The sequence below is a fragment of the Pipistrellus hanaki genome (assembly GCF_964339955.1).
Source record: "Pipistrellus hanaki genome assembly, chromosome: Y".
NCBI classification, from domain to species: Eukaryota; Metazoa; Chordata; class Mammalia; order Chiroptera; family Vespertilionidae; genus Pipistrellus; species Pipistrellus hanaki.
The window spans coordinates 2565206-2587545 of record NC_140525.1 but is presented as its reverse complement, the minus strand read 5'-3'; positions in this window follow the sequence as shown (position 1 = coordinate 2587545).

Below are 22340 nucleotides of genomic sequence, written 5' to 3'. Positions count from 1 at the left end.
CTCGGAATAGAGAAATAAGCTATTGAAGCAGCTTTAGAAATGTTTACATTTCACTGCAATGTAGCTTTAAACTCTATAAAAGAGTTGAAAGATAATATTCTCAAACCCTAAACAAAACACTAAATCTAGCCCTAACCGTAACACTCACTGTAGCTCTAACACTCACTCTAGCTTCTTAGCTACATAACTGTGCATACCAAGTTGTTTGTATATTAGGGTAATGCATATATTTGTAACAGAAGGCCTACTCTAGAAAACTACCAGAAAACATGTGTAATGCAGAGAAAATGAGAGCAAATAGATGAGATCTGGCATAGAGCATGTGGAATACACTTCACAAGTCCGTTGTTTGTCTTGAAACGCTAAGATCCAAGAAATCCTTAATGAGAGTAAAGAGCATAGTTTAGAAAGAAAACAGAGTTGAGAGACTATGCTCCCGACCTTTTCTCGTTCATAACAGAGTGATAACCCGCTTTGAAGATGTAGAACACACTTCCCTAGTCAGTTTGTGTAGAAAAGGTATCTACGATCCGGAAAATCCTTAATTGCAGTAAAGAGCACGTTAAACAGAGTTTTAAACAATACCTGCAAATGTTTGTCATAGAAGGCAGAAATACTCGGAATAGAGAAATAAGCTATTGAAGCAGCTTTAGAAATGTTTACATTTCACTGCAATGTAGCTTTAAACTCTATAACAGAGTTGACAGATAATATTCTCAAACTCTAAACAAAACACTAAATCTAGCCCTAACCAAAACACTAACTGTAGCTCTAACACTCACTCTAGCTTCTTAGCTACATAACTGTGTATACCAAGTTGTTTGTATATGAGGGTAATGCATATACTTGCAACAGAAGGCCTACTATAGAAAACTACCAGAAAACATGTGTAATGCAGAGAAAATCAGAGTAAATAGATGAGATCTGGCATAGAGCATGTAGAATACACTTCCCAAGTCCGTTGTATGTCTTGAAATGCTTAGATCCAAGAAATCCTTAATGAGAGTAAAGAGTATAGTTTAGAAAGAAAACAGAGTTGAGAGACTATGCTCCCGACCTTTTCTCGTTCATAACAGAGTGATAACCCGCTTTGAACATGTAGAACACACTTCCCTAGTCAGTTTGTGTAGAAAAGGTATCTACGATCCGGAAAATCCTTAATTGCAGTAAAGAGCACGTTAAACAGAGTTTTAAACAATACCTGCAAATGTTTGTCATAGAAGGCAGAAATACTCGGAATAGAGAAATAAGCTATTGAAGCAGCTTTAGAAATGTTTACATTTCACTGCAATGTAGCTTTAAACTCTATAACAGAGTTGACAGATAATATTCTCAAACTCTAAACAAAACACTAAATCTAGCCCTAACCAAAACACTAACTGCAGCTCTAACACTCACTCTAGCTTCTTAGCTACATAACTGTGTATACCAAGTTGTTTGTATATGAGGGTAATGCATATACTTGCAACAGAAGGCCTACTATAGAAAACTACCAGAAAACATGTGTAATGCAGAGAAAATCAGAGTAAATAGATGAGATCTGGCATAGAGCATGTAGAATACACTTCCCAAGTCCGTTGTTAGTCTTGAAATGCTAAGATCCAAGAAATCCTTAATGACAGTAAAAAGCATAGTTTAGAAAGAAAACAGAGTTGAGAGACTATGCTCCCGACCTTTTCTCGTTCATAACAGAGTGATAACCCGCTTTGAACATGTAGAACACACTTCCCTAGTCAGTTTGTGTAGAAAAGGTATCTACGATCCGGAAAATCCTTAATTGCAGTAAAGAGCACGTTAAACAGAGTTTTAAACAATACCTGCAAATGTTTGTCATAGAAGGCAAAAATACTCGGAATAGAGAAATAAGCTATTGAAGCAGCTTTAGAAATGTTTACATTTCACTGCAATGTAGCTTTAAACTCTATAACAGAGTTGACAGATAATATTCTCAAACTCTAAACAAAACACTAAATCGAGCCCTAACCGTAACACTCACTGTAGCTCTAACACTCACTCTAGCTTCTTAGCTACATAACTGTGTATACCAAGTTGTTTGTATATGAGGGTAATGCATATACTTGCAACAGAAGGCCTACTCTAGAAAACTACCAGAAAACATGTGTAATGCAGAGAAAATGAGAGCAAATAGATGAGATCTGGCATAGAGCATGTGGAATACACTTCACAAGTCCGTTGTTTGTCTTGAAACACTAAGATCCAAGAAATCCTTAATGAGAGTAAAGAGCATAGTTTAGAAAGAAAACAGAGTTGAGAGACTATGCTCCCGACCTTTTCTCGTTCATAACAGAGTGATAACCCGCTTTGAACATGTAGAACACACTTCCCTAGTCAGTTTGTGTAGAAAAGGTATCTACGATCCGGAAAATCCTTAATTGCAGTAAAGAGCACGTTAAACAGAGTTTTAAACAATACCTGCAAATGTTTGTCATAGAAGGCAGAAATACTCGGAATAGAGAAATAAGCTATTGAAGCAGCTTTAGAAATGTTTACATTTCACTGCAATGTAGCTTTAAACTCTATAAAAGAGTTGAAAGATAATATTCTCAAACCCTAAACAAAACACTAAATCTAGCCCTAACCGTAACACTCACTGTAGCTCTAACACTCACTCTAGCTTCTTAGCTACATAACTGTGCATACCAAGTTGTTTGTATATTAGGGTAATGCATATATTTGTAACAGAAGGCCTACTCTAGAAAACTACCAGAAAACATGTGTAATGCAGAGAAAATGAGAGCAAATAGATGAGATCTGGCATAGAGCATGTGGAATACACTTCACAAGTCCGTTGTTTGTCTTGAAACGCTAAGATCCAAGAAATCCTTAATGAGAGTAAAGAGCATAGTTTAGAAAGAAAACAGAGTTGAGAGACTATGCTCCCGACCTTTTCTCGTTCATAACAGAGTGATAACCCGCTTTGAACATGTAGAACACACTTCCCTAGTCAGTTTGTGTAGAAAAGGTATCTACGATCCGGAAAATCCTTAATTGCAGTAAAGAGCACGTTAAACAGAGTTTTAAACAATACCTGCAAATGTTTGTCATAGAAGGCAGAAATACTCGGAATACAGAAATAAGCTATTGAAGCAGCTTTAGAAATGTTTACATTTCACTGCAATGTAGCTTTAAACTCTATAACAGAGTTGACAGATAATATTCTCAAACTCTAAACAAAACACTAAATCTAGCCCTAACCGTAACACTCACTGTAGCTCTAACACTCACTCTAGCTTCTTAGCTAAATAACTGTGTATACCAAGTTGTTTGTATATGAGGGTAATGCATATACTTGCAACAGAAGGCCTACTATAGAAAACTACCAGAAAACATGTGTAATTCAGAGAAAATCAGAGTAAATAGATTAGATCTGGCATAGAGCATGTAGAATACACTTCCCAAGTCCCTTGTTTGTCTTGAAATGCTAAGATCCAAGAAATCCTTAATGAGAGTAAAGAGCATAGTTTAGAAAGAAAACAGAGTTGAGAGACTATGCTCCCGACCTTTTCTCGTTCATAACAGAGTGATAACCCGCTTTGAACATGTAGAACACACTTCCCTAGTCAGTTTGTGTAGAAAAGGTATCTACGATCCGGAAAATCCTTAATTGCAGTAAAGAGCACGTTAAACAGAGTTTTAAACAATACCTGCAAATGTTTGTCATAGAAGGCAGAAATACTCGGAATAGAGAAATAAGCTATTGAAGCAGCTTTAGAAATGTTTACATTTCACTGCAATGTAGCTTTAAACTCTATAACAGAGTTGAAAGATTATATTCTCAAATTCTAAACAAAACACTAAATCTAGCCCTAACCAAAACACTAACTGTAGCTCTAACACTCACTCTAGCTTCTTAGCTACATAACTGTGTATACCAAGTTGTTTGTATATGAGGGTAATGCATATACTTGCAACAGAAGGCCTACTATAGAAAACTACCAGAAAACATGTGTAATGCAGAGAAAATCAGAGTAAATAGATGAGATCTGGCATAGAGCATGTAGAATACACTTCCCAAGTCCGTTGTATGTCTTGAAATGCTTAGATCCAAGAAATCCTTAATGAGAGTAAAGAGCATAGTTTAGAAAGAAAACAGAGTTGAGAGACTATGCTCCCGACCTTTTGTCGTTTATAGCAGAGTGATAACCCTCTTTGAACATGTAGAACACACTTCCCTAGTCAGTTTGTGTAGAAAAGGTATCTACGATCCGGAAAATCCTTAATTGCAGTAAAGAGCACGTTAAACAGAGTTTTAAACAATACCTGCAAATGTTTGTCATAGAAGGCAGAAATACTCGGAATAGAGAAATAAGCTATTGAAGCAGCTTTAGAAATGTTTACATTTCACTGCAATGTCGCTTTAAACTCTATAACAGAGTTGACAGATAATATTCTCAAACTCTAAACAAAACACTAAATCGAGCCCTAACCGTAACACTCACTGTAGCTCCTACACTCACTCTAGCTTCTTAGCTACATAACTGTGTATACCAAGTTGTTTGTATATGAGGGTAATGCATATACTTGCAACAGAAGGCCTACTCTAGAAAACTACCAGAAAACATGTGTAATGCAGAGAAAATGAGAGCAAATAAATGAGATTTGGTATAGAGCATGTGGAATACACTTCACAAGTCCGTTGTTTGTCTTGAAACGCTAAGATCCAAGAAATCCTTAATGAGAGTAAAGAGCATAGTTTAGAAAGAAAACAGAGTTGAGAGACTATGCTCCCGACCTTTTCTCGTTCATAACAGAGTGATAACCCGCTTTGAAGATGTAGAACACACTTCCCTAGTCAGTTTGTGTAGAAAAGGTATCTACGATCCGGAAAATCCTTAATTGCAGTAAAGAGCACGTTAAACAGAGTTTTAAACAATACCTGCAAATGTTTGTCATAGAAGGCAGAAATACTCGGAATAGAGAAATAAGCTATTGAAGCAGCTTTAGAAATGTTTACATTTCACTGCAATGTAGCTTTAAACTCTATAACAGAGTTGACAGATAATATTCTCAAACTCTAAACAAAACACTAAATCTAGCCCTAACCAAAACACTAACTGTAGCTCTAACACTCACTCTAGCTTCTTAGCTACATAACTGTGTATACCAAGTTGTTTGTATATGAGGGTAATGCATATACTTGCAACAGAAGGCCTACTATAGAAAACTACCAGAAAACATGTGTAATGCAGAGAAAATCAGAGTAAATAGATGAGATCTGGCATAGAGCATGTAGAATACACTTCCCAAGTCCGTTGTTTGTCTTGAAATGCTAAGATCCAAGAAATCCTTAATGAGAGTAAAAAGCATAGTTTAGAAAGAAAACAGAGTTGAGAGACTATGCTCCCGACCTTTTCTCGTTCATAACAGAGTGATAACCCGCTTTGAACATGTAGAACACACTTCCCTAGTCAGTTTGTGTAGAAAAGGTATCTACAATCCGGAAAATCCTTAATTGCAGTAAAGAGCATGTTAAACAGAGTTTTAAACAATACCTGCAAATGTTTGTCATAGAAGGCAGAAATACTCGGAATAGAGAAATAAGCTATTGAAGCAGCTTTAGAAATGTTTACATTTCACTGCAATGTAGCTTTAAACTCTATAAAAGAGTTGAAAGATAATATTCTCAAACCCTAAACAAAACACTAAATCTAGCCCTAACCGTAACACTCACTGTAGCTCTAACACTCACTCTAGTTTCTTAGCTACATAACTGTGCATACCAAGTTGTTTGTATATTAGGGTAATGCATATATTTGTAACAGAAGGCCTACTCTAGAAAACTACCAGAAAACATGTGTAATGCAGAGAAAATGAGAGCAAATAGATGAGATCTGGCATAGAGCATGTGGAATACACTTCACAAGTCCGTTGTTTGTCTTGAAACGCTAAGATCCAAGAAATCCTTAATGAGAGTAAAAAGCATAGTTTAGAAAGAAAACAGAGTTGAGAGACTATGCTCCCGACCTTTTCTCGTTCATAACAGAGTGATAACCCGCTTTGAACATGTAGAACACACTTCCCTAGTCAGTTTGTGTAGAAAAGGTATCTACGATCCGGAAAATCCTTAATTGCAGTAAAGAGCACGTTAAACAGAGTTTTAAACAATACCTGCAAATGTTTGTCATAGCAGGCAGAAATACTCGGAATAGAAAAATAAGCTATTGAAGCAGCTTTAGAAATGTTTACATTTCACTGCAATGTAGCTTTAAACTCTATAACAGAGTTGAAAGATTATATTCTCAAACTCTAAACAAAACACTAAATCTAGCCCTAACCAAAACACTAACTGTAGCTCTAACACTCACTCTAGCTTCTTAGCTACATAACTGTGTATACCAAGTTGTTTGTATATGAGGGTAATGCATATACTTGCAACAGAAGGCCTACTATAGAAAACTACCAGAAAACATGTGTAATGCAGAGAAAATCAGAGTAAATAGATGAGATCTGGCATAGAGCATGTAGAATACACTTCCCAAGTCCGTTGTATGTCTTGAAATGCTTAGATCCAAGAAATCATTAATGAGAGTAAAGAGCATAGTTTAGAAAGAAAACAGAGTTGAGAGACTATGCTCCCGACCTTTTCTCGTTCATAACAGAGTGATAACCCGCTTTGAACATGTAGAACACACTTCCCTAGTCAGTTTGTGTAGAAAAGGTATCTACGATCCGGAAAATCCTTAATTGCAGTAAAGAGCACGTTAAACAGAGTTTTAAACAATACCTGCAAATGTTTGTCATAGAAGGCAGAAATACTCGGAATAGAGAAATAAGCTATTGAAGCAGCTTTAGAAATGTTTACATTTCACTGCAATGTAGCTTTAAACTCTATAACAGAGTTGACAGATAATATTCTCAAACTCTAAACAAAACACTAAATCGAGCCCTAACCGTAACACTCACTGTAGCTCTAACACTCACTCTAGCTTCTTAGCTACATAACTGTGTATACCAAGTTGTTTGTATATGAGGGTAATGCATATACTTGCAACAGAAGGCCTACTCTAGCAAACTACCAGAAAACATGTGTAATGCAGAGGAAATGAGAGCAAATAGATGAGATCTGGCATAGAGCATGTGGAATACACTTCACAAGTCCGTTGTTTGTCTTGAAACACTAAGATCCAAGAAATCCTTAATGAGAGTAAAGAGCATAGTTTAGAAAGAAAACAGAGTTGAGAGACTATGCTCCCGACCTTTTCTCGTTCATAACAGAGTGATAACCCGCTTTGAACATGTAGAACACACTTCCCTAGTCAGTTTGTGTAGAAAAGGTATCTACGATCCGGAAAATCCTTAATTGCAGTAAAAAGCACGTTAAACAGAGTTTTAAACAATACCTGCAAATGTTTGTCATAGAAGGCAGAAATACTCGGAATAGGGAAATAAGCTATTGAAGCAGCTTTAGAAATGTTTACATTTCACTGCAATGTAGCTTTAAACTCTATAACAGAGTTGACAGATAATATTCTCAAACTCTAAACAAAACACTAAATCTAGCCCTAACCAAAACACTAACTGTAGCTCTAACACTCACTCTAGCTTCTTAGCTACATAACTGTGTATACCAAGTTGTTTGTATATGAGGGTAATGCATATACTTGCAACAGAAGTCCTACTATAGAAAACTACCAGAAAACATGTGTAATGCAGAGAAAATCAGAGTAAATAGATGAGATCTGGCATAGAGCATGTAGAATACACTTCCCAAGTCCGTTGTTTGTCTTGAAATGCTAAGATCCAAGAAATCCTTAATGAGAGTAAAAAGCATAGTTTAGAAAGAAAACAGAGTTGAGAGACTATGCTCCCGACCTTTTCTCGTTCATAACAGAGTGATAACCCGCTTTGAACATGTAGAACACACTTCCCTAGTCAGTTTGTGTAGAAAAGGTATCTACGATCCGGAAAATCCTTAATTGCAGTAAAGAGCACGTTAAACAGAGTTTTAAACAATACCTGCAAATGTTTGTCATAGAAGGCAGAAATACTCGGAATAGAGAAATAAGCTATTGAAGCAGCTTTAGAAATGTTTACATTTCACTGCAATGTAGCTTTAAACTCTATAAAAGAGTTGAAAGATAATATTCTCAAACCCTAAACAAAACACTAAATCTAGCCCTAACCGTAACACTCACTGTAGCTCTAACACTCACTCTAGCTTCTTAGCCACATAACTGTGCATACCAAGTTGTTTGTATATTAGGGTAATGCATATATTTGTAACAGAAGGCCTACTCTAGAAAACTACCAGAAAACATGTGTAATGCAGAGAAAATGAGAGCAAATAGATGAGATCTGGCATAGAGCATGTGGAATACACTTCACAAGTCCGTTGTTTGTCTTGAAACTCTAAGATCCAAGAAATCCTTAATGAGAGTAAAAAGCATAGTTTAGAAAGAAAACAGAGTTGAGAGACTATGCTCCCGACCTTTTCTCGTTCATAACAGAGTGATAACCCGCTTTGAACATGTAGAACACACTTCCCTAGTCAGTTTGTGTAGAAAAGGTATCTACGATCCGGAAAATCCTTAATTGCAGTAAAGAGCACGTTAAACAGAGTTTTAAACAATACCTGCAAATGTTTGTCATAGAAGGCAGAAATACTCGGAATAGAGAAATAAGCTATTGAAGCAGCTTTAGAAATGTTTACATTTCACTGCAATGTAGCTTTAAAGTCTATAACAGAGTTGACAGATAATATTCTCAAACTCTAAACAAAACACTAAATCGAGCCCTAACCGTAACACTCACTGTAGCTCTAACACTCACTCTAGCTTCTTAGCTACATAACTGTGTATACCAAGTTGTTTGTATATGAGGGTAATGCATATACTTGCAACAGAAGGCCTACTCTAGAAAACTACCAGAAAACATGTGTAATGCAGAGAAAATGAGAGCAAATAGATGAGATCTGGCATAGAGCATGTGGAATACACTTCACAAGTCCGTTGTTTGTCTTGAAACGCTAAGATCCAAGAAATCCTTAATGAGAGTAAAGAGCATAGTTTAAAAAGAAAACAGAGTTGAGAGACTATGCTCCCGACCTTTTCTCGTTCATAACTGAGTGATAACCCGCTTTGAATATGTAGAACACACTTCCCTAGTCAGTTTGTGTAGAAAAGGTATCTACGATCCGGAAAATCCTTAATTGCAGTAAAGAGCACGTTAAACAGAGTTTTAAACAATACCTGCAAATGTTTGTCATAGAAGGCAGAAATACTCGGAATAGAGAAATAAGCTATTGAAGCAGCTTTAGAAATGTTTACATTTCACTGCAATGTAGCTTTAAACTCTATAACAGAGTTGACAGATAATATTCTCAAACTCTAAACAAAACACTAAATCTAGCCCTAACCAAAACACTAACTGTAGCTCTAACACTCACTCTAGCTTCTTAGCTACATAACTGTGTATACCAAGTTGTTTGTATATGAGGGTAATGCATATACTTGCAACAGAAGGCCTACTCTAGAAAACTACCAGAAATCATGTGTAATGCAGAGAAAATGAGAGCAAATAGATGAGATCTGGCATAGAGCATGTGGAATACACTTCACAAGTCCGTTGTTTGTCTTGAAACACTAAGATCCAAGAAATCCTTAATGAGAGTAAAGAGCATAGTTTAGAAAGAAAACAGAGTTGAGAGACTATGCTCCCGACCTTTTCTCGTTCATAACAGAGTGATAACCCGCTTTGAACATGTAGAACACACTTCCCTAGTCAGTTTGTGTAGAAAAGGTATCTACGATCCGGAAAATCCTTAATTGCAGTAAAGAGCACGTTAAACAGAGTTTTAAACAATACCTGCAAATGTTTGTCATAGAAGGCAGAAATACTCGGAATAGGGAAATAAGCTATTGAAGCAGCTTTAGAAATGTTTACATTTCACTGCAATGTAGCTTTAAACTCTATAACAGAGTTGACAGATAATATTCTCAAACTCTAAACAGAACACTAAATCTAGCCCTAACCAAAACACTAACTGTAGCTCTAACACTCACTCTAGCTTCTTAGATACATAACTGTGTATACCAAGTTGTTTGTATATGAGGGTAATGCATATACTTGCAACAGAAGGCCTACTATAGAAAACTACCAGAAAACATGTGTAATGCAGAGAAAATCAGAGTAAATAGATGAGATCTGGCATAGAGCATGTAGAATACACTTCCCAAGTCCGTTGTTTGTCTTGAAATGCTAAGATCCAAGAAATCCTTAATGAGAGTAAAAAGCATAGTTTAGAAAGAAAACAGAGTTGAGAGACTATGCTCCTGACCTTTTCTCGTTCATAACAGAGTGATAACCCGCTTTGAACATGTAGAACACACTTCCCTAGTCAGTTTGTGTAGAAAAGGTATCTACGATCCGGAAAATCCTTAATTGCAGTAAAGAGCACGTTAAACAGAGTTTTAAACAATACCTGCAAATGTTTGTCATAGAAGGCAGAAATACTCGGAATAGAGAAATAAGCTATTGAAGCAGCTTTAGAAATGTTTACATTTCACTGCAATGTAGCTTTAAACTCTATAAAAGAGTTGAAAGATAATATTCTCAAACCCTAAACAAAACACTAAATCTAGCCCTAACCGTAACACTCACTGTAGCTCTAACACTCACTCTAGCTTCTTAGCTACATAACTGTGCATACCAAGTTGTTTGTATATTAGGGTAATGCATATATTTGTAACAGAAGGCCTACTCTAGAAAACTACCAGAAAACATGTGTAATGCAGAGAAAATGAGAGCAAATAGATGAGATCTGGCATAGAGCATGTGGAATACACTTCACAAGTCCGTTGTTTGTCTTGAAACGCTAAGATCCAAGAAATCCTTAATGAGAGTAAAAAGCATAGTTTAGAAAGAAAACAGAGTTGAGAGACTATGCTCCCGACCTTTTCTCGTTCATAACAGAGTGATAACCCGCTTTGAACATGTAGAACACACTTCCCTAGTCATTTTGTGTAGAAAAGGTATCTACGATCCGGAAAATCCTTAATTGCAGTAAAGAGCACGTTAAACAGAGTTTTAAACAATACCTGCAAATGTTTGTCATAGCAGGCAGAAATACTCGGAATAGAAAAATAAGCTATTGAAGCAGCTTTAGAAATGTTTACATTTCACTGCAATGTAGCTTTAAACTCTATAACAGAGTTGAAAGATTATATTCTCAAACTCTAAACAAAACACTAAATCTAGCCCTAACCAAAACACTAACTGTAGCTCTAACACTCACTCTAGCTTCTTAGCTACATAACTGTGTATACCAAGTTGTTTGTATATGAGGGTAATGCATATACTTGCAACAGAAGGCCTACTATAGAAAACTACCAGAAAACATGTGTAATGCAGAGAAAATCAGAGTAAATAGATGAGATCTGGCATAGAGCATGTAGAATACACTTCCCAAGTCCGTTGTATGTCTTGAAATGCTTAGATCCAAGAAATCATTAATGAGAGTAAAGAGCATAGTTTAGAAAGAAAACAGAGTTGAGAGACTATGCTCCCGACCTTTTCTCGTTCATAACAGAGTGATAACCCGCTTTGAACATGTAGAACACACTTCCCTAGTCAGTTTGTGTAGAAAAGGTATCTACGATCCGGAAAATCCTTAATTGCAGTAAAGAGCACGTTAAACAGAGTTTTAAACAATACCTGCAAATGTTTGTCATAGAAGGCAGAAATACTCGGAATAGAGAAATAAGCTATTGAAGCAGCTTTAGAAATGTTTACATTTCACTGCAATGTAGCTTTAAACTCTATAACAGAGTTGACAGATAATATTCTCAAACTCTAAACAAAACACTAAATCTGGCCCTAACCGTAACACTCACTGTAGCTCTAACACTCACTCTAGCTTCTTAGCCACATAACTGTGCATACCAAGTTGTTTGTATATTAGGGTAATGCATATATTTGTAACAGAAGGCCTACTCTAGAAAACTACCAGAAAACATGTGTAATGCAGAGAAAATGAGAGCAAACAGATGAGATCTGGCATAGAGCATGTGGAATACACTTCACAAGTCCGTTGTTTGTCTTGAAACTCTAAGATCCAAGAAATCCTTAATGAGAGTAAAGAGCATAGTTTAGAAAGAAAACAGAGTTGAGAGACTATGCTCCCGACCTTTTCTCGTTCATAACAGAGTGATAACCCGCTTTGAACATGTAGAACACACTTCCCTAGTCAGTTTGTGTAGAAAAGGTATCTACGATCCGGAAAATCCTTAATTGCAGTAAAGAGCACGTTAAACAGAGTTTTAAACAATACCTGCAAATGTTTGTCATAGAAGGCAGAAATACTCGGAATAGGGAAATAAGCTATTGAAGCAGCTTTAGAAATGTTTACATTTCACTGCAATGTAGCTTTAAACTCTATAACAGAGTTGACAGATAATATTCTCAAACTCTAAACAAAACACTAAATCTAGCCCTAACCAAAACACTAACTGTAGCTCTAACACTCACTCTAGCTTCTTAGCTACATAACTGTGTATACCAAGTTGTTTGTATATGAGGGTAATGCATATACTTGCAACAGAAGTCCTACTATAGAAAACTACCAGAAAACATGTGTAATGCAGAGAAAATCAGAGTAAATAGATGAGATCTGGCATAGAGCATGTAGAATACACTTCCCAAGTCCGTTGTTTGTCTTGAAATGCTAAGATCCAAGAAATCCTTAATGAGAGTAAAAAGCATAGTTTAGAAAGAAAACAGAGTTGAGAGACTATGCTCCCGACCTTTTCTCGTTCATAACAGAGTGATAACCCGCTTTGAACATGTAGAACACACTTCCCTAGTCAGTTTGTGTAGAAAAGGTATCTACAATCCTGAAAATCCTTAATTGCAGTAAAGAGCACGTTAAACAGAGTTTTAAACAATACCTGCAAATGTTTGTCATAGAAGGCAGAAATACTCGGAATAGAGAAATAAGCTATTGAAGCAGCTTTAGAAATGTTTACATTTCACTGCAATGTAGCTTTAAACTCTATAAAAGAGTTGAAAGATAATATTCTCAAACCCTAAACAAAACACTAAATCTGGCCCTAACCGTAACACTCACTGTAGCTCTAACACTCACTCTAGCTTCTTAGCCACATAACTGTGCATACCAAGTTGTTTGTATATTAGGGTAATGCATATATTTGTAACAGAAGGCCTACTCTAGAAAACTACCAGAAAACATGTGTAATGCAGAGAAAATGAGAGCAAATAGATGAGATCTGGCATAGAGCATGTGGAATACACTTCACAAGTCCGTTGTTTGTCTTGAAACTCTAAGATCCAAGAAATCCTTAATGAGAGTAAAAAGCATAGTTTAGAAAGAAAACAGAGTTGAGAGACTATGCTCCCGACCTTTTCTCGTTCATAACAGAGTGATAACCCGCTTTGAACATGTAGAACACACTTCCCTAGTCAGTTTGTGTAGAAAAGGTATCTACGATCCGGAAAATCCTTAATTGCAGTAAAGAGCACGTTAAACAGAGTTTTAAACAATACCTGCAAATGTTTGTCATAGAAGGCAGAAATACTCGGAATAGAGAAATAAGCTATTGAAGCAGCTTTAGAAATGTTTACATTTCACTGCAATGTAGCTTTAAACTCTATAACAGAGTTGACAGATAATATTCTCAAACTCTAAACAAAACACTAAATCGAGCCCTAACCGTAACACTCACTGTAGCTCTAACACTCACTCTAGCTTCTTAGCTACATAACTGTGTATACCAAGTTGTTTGTATATGAGGGTAATGCATATACTTGCAACAGAAGGCCTACTATAGAAAACTACCAGAAAACATGTGTAATGCAGAGAAAATCAGAGTAAATAGATGAGATCTGGCATAGAGCATGTAGAATACACTTCCCAAGTCCGTTGTTTGTCTTGAAATGCTAAGATCCAAGAAATCCTTAATGAGAGTAAAAAGCATAGTTTAGAAAGAAAACAGAGTTGAGAGACTATGCTCCCGACCTTTTCTCGTTCATAACAGAGTGATAACCCGCTTTGAACATGTAGAACACACTTCCCTAGTCAGTTTGTGTAGAAAAGGTATCTACGATCCGGAAAATCCTTAATTGCAGTAAAGAGCACGTTAAACAGAGTTTTAAACAATACCTGCAAATGTTTGTCATAGAAGGCAGAAATACTCGGAATAGAGAAATAAGCTATTGAAGCAGCTTTAGAAATGTTTACATTTCACTGCAATGTAGCTTTAAACTCTATAAAAGAGTTGAAAGATAATATTCTCAAACCCTAAACAAAACACTAAATCTAGCCCTAACCGTAACACTCACTGTAGCTCTAACACTCACTCTAGCTTCTAAGCTACATAACTGTGCATACCAAGTTGTTTGTATATTAGGGTAATGCATATATTTGTAACAGAAGGCCTACTCTAGAAAACTACCAGAAAACATGTGTAATGCAGAGAAAATGAGAGCAAATAGATGAGATCTGGCATAGAGCATGTGGAATACACTTCACAAGTCCGTTGTTTGTCTTGAAACGCTAAGATCCAAGAAATCCTTAATGAGAGTAAAGAGTATAGTTTAGAAAGAAAACAGAGTTGAGAGACTATGCTCCCGACCTTTTCTCGTTCATAACAGAGTGATAACCCGCTTTGAACATGTAGAACACACTTCCCTAGTCAGTTTATGTAGAAAAGGTATCTACGATCCGGAAAATCCTTAATTGCAGTAAAGAGCACGTTAAACAGAGTTTTAAACAATACCTGCAAATGTTTGTCATAGAAGGCAGAAATACTCGGAATAGAAAAATAAGCTATTGAAGCAGCTTTAGAAATGTTTACATTTCACTGCAATGTAGCTTTAAACTCTATAACAGAGTTGAAAGATTATATTCTCAAACTCTAAACAAAACACTAAATCTAGCCCTAACCAAAACACTAACTGTAGCTCTAACACTCACTCTAGCTTCTTAGCTACATAACTGTGTATACCAAGTTGTTTGTATATGAGGGTAATGCATATACTTGCAACAGAAGGCCTACTCTAGAAAACTACCAGAAAACATGTGTAATGCAGAGAAAATGAGAGCAAATAGATGAGATCTGGCATAGAGCATGTGGAATACACTTCACAAGTCCGTTGTTTGTCTTGAAACACTAAGATCCAAGAAATCCTTAATGAGAGTAAAGAGCATAGTTTAGAAAGAAAACAGAGTTGAGAGACTATGCTCCCGACCTTTTCTCGTTCATAACAGAGTGATAACCCGCTTTGAACAAGTAGAACACACTTCCCTATTCAGTTTGTGTAGAAAAGGTATCTACGATCCGGAAAATCCTTAATTGCAGTAAAGAGCACGTTAAACAGAGTTTTAAACAATACCTGCAAATGTTTGTCATAGAAGGCAGAAATACTCGGAATAGGGAAATAAGCTATTGAAGCAGCTTTAGAAATGTTTACATTTCACTGCAATGTAGCTTTAAACTCTATAACAGAGTTGACAGATAATATTCTCAAACTCTAAACAAAACACTAAATCTAGCCCTAACCAAAACACTAACTGTAGCTCTAACACTCACTCTAGCTTCTTAGCTACATAACTGTGTATACCAAGTTGTTTGTATATGAGGGTAATGCATATACTTGCAACAGAAGTCCTACTATAGAAAACTACCAGAAAACATGTGTAATGCAGAGAAAATCAGAGTAAATAGATGAGATCTGGCATAGAGCATGTAGAATACACTTCCCAAGTCCGTTGTTTGTCTTGAAATGCTAAGATCCAAGAAATCCTTAATGAGAGTAAAAAGCATAGTTTAGAAAGAAAACAGAGTTGAGAGACTATGCTCCCGACCTTTTCTCGTTCATAACAGAGTGATAACCCGCTTTGAACATGTAGAACACACTTCCCTAGTCAGTTTGTGTAGAAAAGGTATCTACGATCCGGAAAATCCTTAATTGCAGTAAAGAGCACGTTAAACAGAGTTTTAAACAATACCTGCAAATGTTTGTCATAGAAGGCAGAAATACTCGGAATAGAGAAATAAGCTATTGAAGCAGCTTTAGAAATGTTTACATTTCACTGCAATGTAGCTTTAAACTCTATAAAAGAGTTGAAAGATAATATTCTCAAACCCTAAACAAAACACTAAATCTGGCCCTAACCGTAACACTCACTGTAGCTCTAACACTCACTCTAGCTTCTTAGCCACATAACTGTGCATACCAAGTTGTTTGTATATTAGGGTAATGCATATATTTGTAACAGAAGGCCTACTCTAGAAAACTACCAGAAAACATGTGTAATGCAGAGAAAATGAGAGCAAATAGATGAGATCTGGCATAGAGCATGTGGAATACACTTCACAAGTCCGTTGTTTGTCTTGAAACTCTAAGATCCAAGAAATCCTTAATGAGAGTAAAGAGCATAGTTTAGAAAGAAAACAGAGTTGAGAGACTATGCTCCCGACCTTTTCTCGTTCATAACAGAGTGATAACCCGCTTTGAACATGTAGAACACACTTCCCTAGTCAGTTTGTGTAGAAAAGGTATCTACGATCCGGAAAATCCTTAATTGCAGTAAAGAGCACGTTAAACAGAGTTTTAAACAATACCTGCAAATGTTTGTCATAGAAGGCAGAAATACTCGGAATAGGGAAATAAACTATTGAAGCAGCTTTAGAAATGTTTACATTTCACTGCAATGTAGCTTTAAACTCTATAACAGAGTTGACAGATAATATTCTCAAACTCTAAACAAAACACTAAATCTAGCCCTAACCAAAACACTAACTGTAGCTCTAACACTCACTCTAGCTTCTTAGCTACATAACTGTGTATACCAAGTTGTTTGTATATGAGGGTAATGCATATACTTGCAACAGAAGTCCTACTATAGAAAACTACCAGAAAACATGTGTAATGCAGAGAAAATCAGAGTAAATAGATGAGATCTGGCATAGAGCATGTAGAATACACTTCCCAAGTCCGTTGTTTGTCTTGAAATGCTAAGATCCAAGAAATCCTTAATGAGAGTAAAAAGCATAGTTTAGAAAGAAAACAGAGTTGAGAGACTATGCTCCCGACCTTTTCTCGTTCATAACAGAGTGATAACCCGCTTTGAACTTGTAGAACACACTTCCCTAGTCAGTTTGTGTAGAAAAGGTATCTACAATCCGGAAAATCCTTAATTGCAGTAAAGAGCACGTTAAACAGAGTTTTAAACAATACCTGCAAATGTTTGTCATAGAAGGCAGAAATACTCGGAATAGAGAAATAAGCTATTGAAGCAGCTTTAGAAATGTTTACATTTCACTGCAATGTAGCTTTAAACTCTATAAAAGAGTTGAAAGATAATATTCTCAAACCCTAAACAAAACACTAAATCTGGCCCTAACCGTAACACTCACTGTAGCTCTAACACTCACTCTAGCTTCTTAGCTACATAACTGTGTATACCAAGTTGTTTGTATATGAGGGTAATGCATATACTTGCAACAGAAGGCCTACTATAGAAAACTACCAGAAAACATGTGTAATGCAGAGAAAATCAGAGTAAACATATGAGATCTGGCATAGAGCATGTAGAATACACTTCCCAAGTCCGTTGTTTGTCTTGAAATGCTAAGATCCAAGAAATCCTTAATGAGAGTAAAGAGCATAGTTTAGAAAGAAAACAGAGTTGAGAGACTATGCTCCCGACCTTTTGTCGTTTATAGCAGAGTGATAACCCTCTTTGAACATGTAGAACACACTTCCCTAGTCAGTTTGTGTAGAAAAGGTATCTACGATCCGGAAAATCCTTAATTGCAGTAAAGAGCACGTTAAACAGAGTTTTAAACAATACCTGCAAATGTTTGTCATAGAAGGCAGAAATACTCGGAATAGAGAAATAAGCTATTGAAGCAGCTTTAGAAATGTTTACATTTCACTGCAATGTGGCTTTAAACTCTATAACAGAGTTGACAGATAATATTCTCAAACTCTAAACAAAACACTAAATCGAGCCCTAACCGTAACACTCACTGTAGCTCTAACACTCACTCTAGCTTCTTAGCTACATAACTGTGTATACCAAGTTGTTTGTATATGAGGGTAATGCATATACTTGCAACAGAAGGCCTACTCTAGAAAACTACCAGAAAACATGTGTAATGCAGAGAAAATGAGAGCAAATAGATGAGATCTGGCATAGAGCATGTGGAATACACTTCACAAGTCCGTTGTTTGTCTTGAAACGCTAAGATCCAAGAAATCCTTAATGAGAGTAAAGAGCATAGTTTAGAAAGAAAACAGAGTTGAGAGACTATGCTCCCGACCTTTTCTCGTTCATAACAGAGTGATAACCCGCTTTGAACATGTAGAACACACTTCCCTAGTCAGTTTATGCAGAAAAGGTATCTACGATCCGGAAAATCCTTAATTGCAGTAAAGAGCACGTTAAACAGAGTTTTAAACAATACCTGCAAATGTTTGTCATAGAAGGCAGAAATACTCGGAATAGAAAAATAAGCTATTGAAGCAGCTTTAGAAATGTTTACATTTCACTGCAATGTAGCTTTAAACTCTATAACAGAGTTGAAAGATTATATTCTCAAACTCTAAACAAAACACTAAATCTAGACCTAACCAAAACACTCACTGTAGCTCTAACACTCACTCTAGCTTCTTAGCTACATAACTGTATATACCAAGTTGTTTGTATATGAGGGTAATGCATATACTTGCAACAGAAGGCCTACTATAGAAAACTACCAGAAAACATGTGTAATGCAGAGAAAATCAGAGTAAATAGATGAGATCTGGCATAGAGCATGTAGAATACACTTCCCAAGTCCGTTGTATGTCTTGAAATTCTTAGATCCAAGAAATCATTAATGAGAGTAAAGAGCATAGTTTAGAAAGAAAACAGAGTTGAGAGACTATGCTCCCGACCTTTTCTCGTTCATAACAGAGTGATAACCCGCTTTGAACATGTAGAACACACTTCCCTAGTCAGTTTGTGTAGAAAAGGTATCTACGATCCGGAAAATCCTTAATTGCAGTAAAGAGCACGTTAAACAGAGTTTTAAACAATACCTGCAAATGTTTGTCATAGAAGGCAGAAATACTCGGAATAGAGAAATAAGCTATTGAAGCAGCTTTAGAAATGTTTACATTTCACTGCAATGTAGCTTTAAACTCTATAACAGAGTTGACAGATAATATTCTCAAACTCTAAACAAAACACTAAATCTAGCCCTAACCAAAACACTAACTGTAGCTCTAACACTCACTCTAGCTTCTTAGCTACATAACTGTGTATACCAAGTTGTTTGTATATGAGGGTAATGCATATACTTGCAACAGAAGGCCTACTATAGAAAACTACCAGAAAACATGTGTAATGCAGAGAAAATCAGAGTAAATAGATGAGATCTGGCATAGAGCATGTAGAATACACTTCCCAAGTCCGTTGTTTGTCTTGAAATGCTAAGATCCAAGAAATCCTTAATGAGAGTAAAAAGCATAGTTTAGAAAGAAAACAGAGTTGAGAGACTATGCTCCCGACCTTTTCTCGTTCATAACAGAGTGATAACCCGCTTTGAACATGTAGAACACACTTCCCTAGTCAGTTTGTGTAGAAAAGGTATCTACGATCCGGAAAATCCTTAATTGCAGTAAAGAGCACGTTAAACAGAGTTTTAAACAATACCTGCAAATGTTTGTCATAGAAGGCAGAAATACTCGGAATAGAGAAATAAGCTATTGAAGCAGCTTTAGAAATGTTTACATTTCACTGCAATGTAGCTTTAAACTCTATAAAAGAGTTGAAAGATAATATTCTCAAACCCTAAACAAAACACTAAATCTAGCCCTAACCGTAACACTCACTGTAGCTCTAACACTCACTCTAGCTTCTAAGCTACATAACTGTGCATACCAAGTTGTTTGTATATTAGGGTAATGCATATATTTGTAACAGAAGGCCTACTCTAGAAAACTACCAGAAAACATGTGTAATGCAGAGAAAATGAGAGCAAATAGATGAGATCTGGCATAGAGCATGTGGAATACACTTCACAAGTCCGTTGTTTGTCTTGAAACGCTAAGATCCAAGAAATCCTTAATGAGAGTAAAGAGCATAGTTTAGAAAGAAAACAGAGTTGAGAGACTATGCTCCCGACCTTTTCTCGTTCATAACAGAGTGATAACCCGCTTTGAACATGTAGAACACACTTCCCTAGTCAGTTTATGTAGAAAAGGTATCTACGATCCGGAAAATCCTTAATTGCAGTAAAGAGCACGTTAAACAGAGTTTTAAACAATACCTGCAAATGTTTGTCATAGAAGGCAGAAATACTCGGAATAGAAAAATAAGCTATTGAAGCAGCTTTAGAAATGTTTACATTTCACTGCAATGTAGCTTTAAACTCTATAACAGAGTTGAAAGATTATATTCTCAAACTCTAAACAAAACACTAAATCTAGCCCTAACCAAAACACTAACTGTAGCTCTAACACTCACTCTAGCTTCTTAGCTACATAACTGTGTATACCAAGTTGTTTGTATATGAGGGTAATGCATATACTTGCAACAGAAGGCCTACTCTAGAAAACTACCAGAAAACATGTGTAATGCAGAGAAAATGAGAGCAAATAGATGAGATCTGGCATAGAGCATGTGGAATACACTTCACAAGTCCGTTGTTTGTCTTGAAACACTAAGATCCAAGAAATCCTTAATGAGAGTAAAGAGCATAGTTTAGAAAGAAAACAGAGTTGAGAGACTATGCTCCCGACCTTTTCTCGTTCATAACAGAGTGATAACCCGCTTTGAACAAGTAGAACACACTTCCCTATTCAGTTTGTGTAGAAAAGGTATCTACGATCCGGAAAATCCTTAATTGCAGTAAAGAGCACGTTAAACAGAGTTTTAAACAATACCTGCAAATGTTTGTCATAGAAGGCAGAAATACTCGGAATAGGGAAATAAGCTATTTAAGCAGCTTTAGAAATGTTTACATTTCACTGCAATGTAGCTTTAAACTCTATAACAGAGTTGACAGATAATATTCTCAAACTCTAAACAAAACACTAAATCTAGCCCAAACCAAAACACTAACTGTAGCTCTAACACTCACTCTAGCTTCTTAGCTACATAACTGTGTATACCAAGTTGTTTGTATATGAGGGTAATGCATATACTTGCAACAGAAGTCCTACTATAGAAAACTACCAGAAAACATGTGTAATGCAGAGAAAATCAGAGTAAATAGATGAGATCTGGCATAGAGCATGTAGAATACACTTCCCAAGTCCGTTGTTTGTCTTGAAATGCTAAGATCCAAGAAATCCTTAATGAGAGTAAAAAGCATAGTTTAGAAAGAAAACAGAGTTGAGAGACTATGCTCCCGACCTTTTCTCGTTCATAACAGAGTGATAACCCGCTTTGAACATGTAGAACACACTTCCCTAGTCAGTTTGTGTAGAAAAGGTATCTACGATCCGGAAAATCCTTAATTGCAGTAAAGAGCACGTTAAACAGAGTTTTAAACAATACCTGCAAATGTTTGTCATAGAAGGCAGAAATACTCGGAATAGAGAAATAAGCTATTGAAGCAGCTTTAGAAATGTTTACATTTCACTGCAATGTAGCTTTAAACTCTATAAAAGAGTTGAAAGATAATATTCTCAAACCCTAAACAAAACACTAAATCTAGCCCTAACCGTAACACTCACTGTAGCTGTAACACTCACTCTAGCTTCTTAGCTACATAACTGTGCATACCAAGTTGTTTGTATATTAGGGTAATGCATATATTTGTAACAGAAGGCCTACTCTAGAAAACTACCAGAAAACATGTGTAATGCAGAGAAAATGAGAGCAAATAGATGAGATCTGGCATAGAGCATGTGGAATACACTTCACAAGTCCGTTGTTTGTCTTGAAACGCTAAGATCCAAGAAATCCTTAATGAGAGTAAAAAGCATAGTTTAGAAAGAAAACAGAGTTGAGAGACTATGCTCCCGACCTTTTCTCGTTCATAACAGAGTGATAACCCGCTTTGAACATGTAGAACACACTTCCCTAGTCAGTTTGTGTAGAAAAGGTATCTACGATCCGGAAAATCCTTAATTGCAGTAAAGAGCACGTTAAACAGAGTTTTAAACAATACCTGCAAATGTTTGTCATAGAAGGCAGAAATACTCGGAATAGAAAAATAAGCTATTGAAGCAGCTTTAGAAATGTTTACATTTCACTGCAATGTAGCTTTAAACTCTATAACAGAGTTGAAAGATTATATTCTCAAACTCTAAACAAAACACTAAATCTAGCCCTAACCAAAACACTAACTGTAGCTCTAACACTC